Here is a 5,257-nt window from a genome sequence, read left to right on the forward strand (position 1 = left end):
TCCTTCCTTATAAATTGCCTTATTATACAGTTTAACTGTTTGCAGCCTGAATTTTCTATCATATTTCATATTTACTTGGTAACTACAGTAAAATCTTTCCATAAAGTGCTCTGGGAGCAAGAAACAATCCCATTTCGCAGAGATCCTAGTCTTGGCTATGGGACCTTAAATCCTTCTAAGAGCCAGTTGACTTTTGGAGCCATTTAGTGATGGTTAGTAACTGAAATACCCACAGCGAGAATTATGGGTTCCATGGTTAGATAGACTCTCCTGGAAAGTTGCCTTTTTTTATTGGTCCCATTCCAGGAGAATTCAGTGGGAGAATAGAGGGCCATTAGGACCCACGATTGATCTCTGTGTCCCACCCTAGATGGGGTTACTTTTGTGTTTCCACCTGGTCTCACCATCCTCTCTTCCCACTTAAGGATGGCCTCCAACCATTCTTAAGAACTTTGTTTAAGGAGGAAGATGGGAGGCAATCGTCATCTGAACTCTGTCAGAATTTATATTACAATAGAGTTTTGTTTAACTCTTTTAAAATCTAACCAAACTTTTTTGGAGGTGGGAATAGAGTTTGTGGAGAAGTTAAATAAATTAACTCTATAAGTCATTTTACCTCCCATTAGCAAGTGCATTGTCACCAAACTGAGATAGAAAGACACCCATGCTCCCTCCCCCAAAAAACAAAACAAAACAAAAAAACTCACCAACATGTAAAAATGCTCTTAGAAGTGGCCTTTGGAGGCCTTGGCTCACCACCTGTTTTCCTGGCCTCATTCTGTTCTCCACTCCTTTATTGGCTGCTTCCAGCCTGGGGGTGGGGGTGAGGCGGTGGGTTGTCTCAGCTTGGCAACCTTCAGGAACACATCCTTGTCAGGCTCATCATCACCCATCACCTGGCAGAAATACTCGGCCTCGGCCTCCTCCTTCTGCTGCTGCAGCTGACTGGCCCCTTCTGCTTCTGGAGGGCCCCCAGATTCCCAGGCATCACTGTCCCCATGGCCTCTGCTCTTGCCCTCTTCATGCCCACCAGGTTCCTCTCTGGCTGCTCCCACTTGCACTGATGTCTTGGGTCTGCCCCTGGGCCTGGAACTGCAACTTCTCCTTCTTGGCTGCCAGGGTGGCCTGATGCTCCTCCAATGTCTGGTGCAGGTCGCTGTGGAAAAGGACGTCCCCCTCCCTAACAGCCTCCTGGACCTGGATGAGCTGCTGGTTATCTGAGGCCCAGTCTCTATAAGCCTCACCACGCTGTGCTGGACCCGAATGTTGCAGTGGCCGCAACCACCTGGCGCAGCTCAGCAATCTTTTTCCCCACCAGGCTCTACCTGGCTTTCTCACAGCCCCGCCTGTGGCCAGAAGCTCCCGGTGTCGGGCACAGGGCACCTGTTGGGGAACTTCTGCAGAAGCTTCTTCATCCCACGACTTGCGCCCACAGGAATGACTTTGATGCTATCCATAAGGGCAGGAATCCAGCTCCTGGGCGTCAGGGATATGATTGATGAGAAGGCAGCACTTAATGGTGTTCACATTCACCTCGTGCAGCTGCTGGAAGGGGACGCGTTCTGGAATGTGGCGGCCGTGAGCTTCATGTGCATGCCCTGGGGACCGAAGCTGTCGGGCACCAGAAGGAATGGGTGCTAGCGTCCACGCAGGGAGGAGCCCACAGCACGCACCAGCGTGTACCTGCTGCTCGGAAAGGTCTTCGTGGGGCCTCCTGGAAGGCCCTTGAGCTTAAAGTAGATTTTGGTCTCGGTTTGGCTCAAGATGAGGAAGTTTGTGACCACCAGGGGCCCAGCCACTGACACACAGTCCTTCAGAGTTTCTCTTTCAAACCGATGGTCGTGGGAGCAGCTCCACACCCACTGCAAGTCCAGGCAGAGCTGCGGGACGCTGAGACTTGCGCTACCCCCACATGAACAAGTGCGACTGCGCAATATGTGCCTGGAGCCCGTGGAATTGCACCTGGACGCCTGCGCACGTGCTTCTGGTACCAGGTCAGCGTTGACTGCCCCAAGCTGCCCTCTCCTCCCCGAGGCCGTTGCAGACACTGATTTCCCATGCCGGCAAGAGGAACTAGTGACCCACTGTGTTATACACATATATGGCTTTTAAAATCTCAGAAAACTGAGATATCTGTTTGTTTCCTGGCTGGGGTACAAGATGGGGTATGTTGGGAAAGACAGGGAAGAGTAAAATTAAATTCTGGTTAAATAGGCATTGCTATTGGGAGGCCTGAAATCCCTTCACTTGACAGACTTTGAGAGCAAACACTTTCCTTCCTGATCACCTTTGCATGTTACTCAGAGTCCACACACACCCCACCCACCCACCCTATCCCAAACAGCTGATGGCACTTTAGTGCATGTGAAAAAGTATTTTCTTTGGATTGTCACTCTTCCTCCAAACCCTGGCCTTTGGTAGTTTATTCCACTGAGAATTTCTCTGTTGAGGTTCCATCCCCTCCCCCTGTTCTCTCGGTCACTATTTTAAATGGCTTCAGACTAGCTCTTTTTCCCAGTCACGCACATCTGGTACTGGTGAAACATTTCCACCTGTTTGTTCCTGGCCTCACTGTAAATGCATCTATGGCACAATGAAGACTGGGATCTCTCCTAGTTCTCTCCCTCCCTCTCTCCCTCCTTTCCTCTCCCTCCCTCCCTCATCCCCCCTTCCATCCTCTCTTTACCTCTCTCCCTCTTCTTCTCTTCCATGCCACCCCATTGTCTCAAGCTGATAGTCACAGCCCCTTGCCCTTATGTCCCTCAATAGGAATCCACTGTGTTCCTCTCTACAATTACAGGAAACACCAAGCACTCGAGGGGCCCCACAAAAGCCTTTCTCATTAGAATTGAGATTGGTGCAGGCAGGCTCTCTCATCCCTCTGCGTCGGGAAGGGAGAGACTCACAGAACACATGGAACTCTCTCCAAAGAGCGAGCCCCCACTCATACGCTGTCTCTGCCCCCACCCCCTCTCTCAGTGCTTTTAAGTCCCTAATCCTGAACTTGTTTCCAAATATTTCCTGTACAAACTGCATACTGCTCTGGCATGTCACTTTGGAATTTTATGTTTAGCTTGATTTGGTCTTGGTTTAAAACTGAACTATTACGTATATTCACATCACTGAACAGGGGTGAATGTAGGATTTGCACCTAGGTCATCCTGACTCCAAAACTCCTGCTCTGTAAGATGCCCCCAAACACAAGGCCATGGTCTCCCGCCCGTCCCCATCTCCACCCACGTCATCTTGCCTCTCTGACCTCTTTAACTGCTCTCAGAAAGGGGTGTTCTTGCCAGTCTTAGAAAGCTTTAGTTTGATCTCTGAAGGAGAATGTAATCCAGCTCCATTACACTAACTTTGAAGAACCCACTAAAGGTATGTCTCTTCTCTTTCCTTTCATGTTCTTTATCCAGGAAGTTTCTTTGTCGGAATATCTATACTGCAACTGATCTTGCCACACAACTTCTTGGGACATGACAATAGTTGTGTTCTTTCTCAGACAGACCTTGTATAATCAGCAGCTCTGCTAATATCAGAAATGTTCGCCTGAGCATTCCATACTCCCTATTTTGTCAATAAATAGATTTGGCTGCTGACCAGCACAATTTGTTCTGTTTTGCCTTTGCCATGTGTCTAATCACAAACTAGGAGGTCAGATGAGCATATAATTACTTATGGTTTGATGATTCCAACTTTATTTGGTTATGCATTTTTTTTAAAAGCAAAAGAATGGTGGTCTAGTGTATGTAAGAAACTTTAACTAGGAGTCAGAAGACTAATAATATGCCGAGACACCACATACGATTGTTGATAAATATATATTCTAGCACTTTGTAAAACACAAAGGTATTTTAATACTATTACTCACCTCTATTCATTGCTTCATAATACACAAAAAAGCACTGGTTACGTGCATCAAAAAAAGTGTACATAATCCAAAGATATACAGTTGAAATAACACTTCATTATTAAAAGTTTTATATTTATCTGTATGAAACTCCCTTTTATGGAGAAGAACAATTCCTTAAAGAGGAACATTTCTTTCATTCTGATTCACTAAAGTATTTGTAAACTACTGAATACTTTGAACACATTCTTTAATAATTTATAATATATCATAATATTTATAGATTTTGAGAAAGCAAAAGATACAGACATCTTTGTATTTTACCTTTAACAGTGTTTGCCAATTTTGTTTATCTTGCATATCCCCATATTTCACTTGATACATTCTGTTCAAATAATATACAATGAGATCAAACCACAAGAACTACAAACTTTCAGTCTGTGATTGCCAGCCAGTGAATAGGTTCTCTTTCAACTTCATTTAAATAACAGTTCCTGAATCTTAGTGTAATGAAAAGAGCTGAAAATGCAAAGATTGCTCCCCTTTACATAAAACACTCCACCACACATATTTCAGTAAAACCTGCATTTCTGAAACATTCCTTGATAATTATTGAATAAAACACAATTTCCAATTACACAGAAAGCAAATTACATAAGTTTAGGTTAAGTCAATAATAGATTCAATTAAACATGGGCACAGGTGGGAATAGCCTGGGGGTGGGCAGGGAGAGTAGTCTTTTCATATAGTGAAAAATTAGAGAGAAAAAGGAAAGCACGTTAATAAAAAGAAAACCGAAGTAGCCCATAAATAAGTAAATATCTACTTTAAGAAACTTAAATAGTAAATAATTTCCCTGCAGTCACATTATTCAAATTTTCCAAAGATTAACACTGTATACTCTGAATGCATGAATACCACAGTCTTTGTCAGAAATTATACTGGTAAATGATAGTCAGGGGAACACTTACCACAAACTTAAACCGTATAATTTATGTACTTGACATGAACTATGTTAGCTCCATATTTATGTTGATCTCAACTATAATGTCATGGCAGAACAGGTTCTTATATGACCTAGAGGTCCTTTGGAAAGCAGTCTAAAAACTATTTTTAGTTATGATCATACGACCTAGAAATATGAACCTACTGCTATCTTCATATATGCTACATAATATAGATATACACAAATACATATATTATTTTCTTATTCCCATTTTCTCTATTAAACTGTAAACTGTGAGGACCAAGAGAGTGAGTTATGAGTCTGTATATACTGAGTGATGTGTAGCTAGGGAGGGAGAGTTGGTTTACTCTTTAAATTAAAAAAAAAAAAAAAGAAAGAAACTGTTGTTTTACGATCTGTCCATGTTGCCAATTATGTATCTAAGTGATTGCTTGCTTTGTGCT

At 43.6% G+C, this 5,257-nt stretch overlaps 1 pseudogene; it reads right to left on the bottom strand.

Moving 5' to 3' along the window:
• Positions 1 to 773: 773 nt before the first annotated feature.
• Positions 774 to 2,099, bottom strand: LOC117029657 (suppressor of SWI4 1 homolog; annotated as a pseudogene).
• Between the last annotated feature and the right edge of the window lie 3,158 nt (positions 2,100 to 5,257).

This window comes from Rhinolophus ferrumequinum, chromosome 11, assembly GCF_004115265.2.
Source record: "Rhinolophus ferrumequinum isolate MPI-CBG mRhiFer1 chromosome 11, mRhiFer1_v1.p, whole genome shotgun sequence".
Classification (NCBI taxonomy): Eukaryota; Metazoa; Chordata; class Mammalia; order Chiroptera; family Rhinolophidae; genus Rhinolophus; species Rhinolophus ferrumequinum.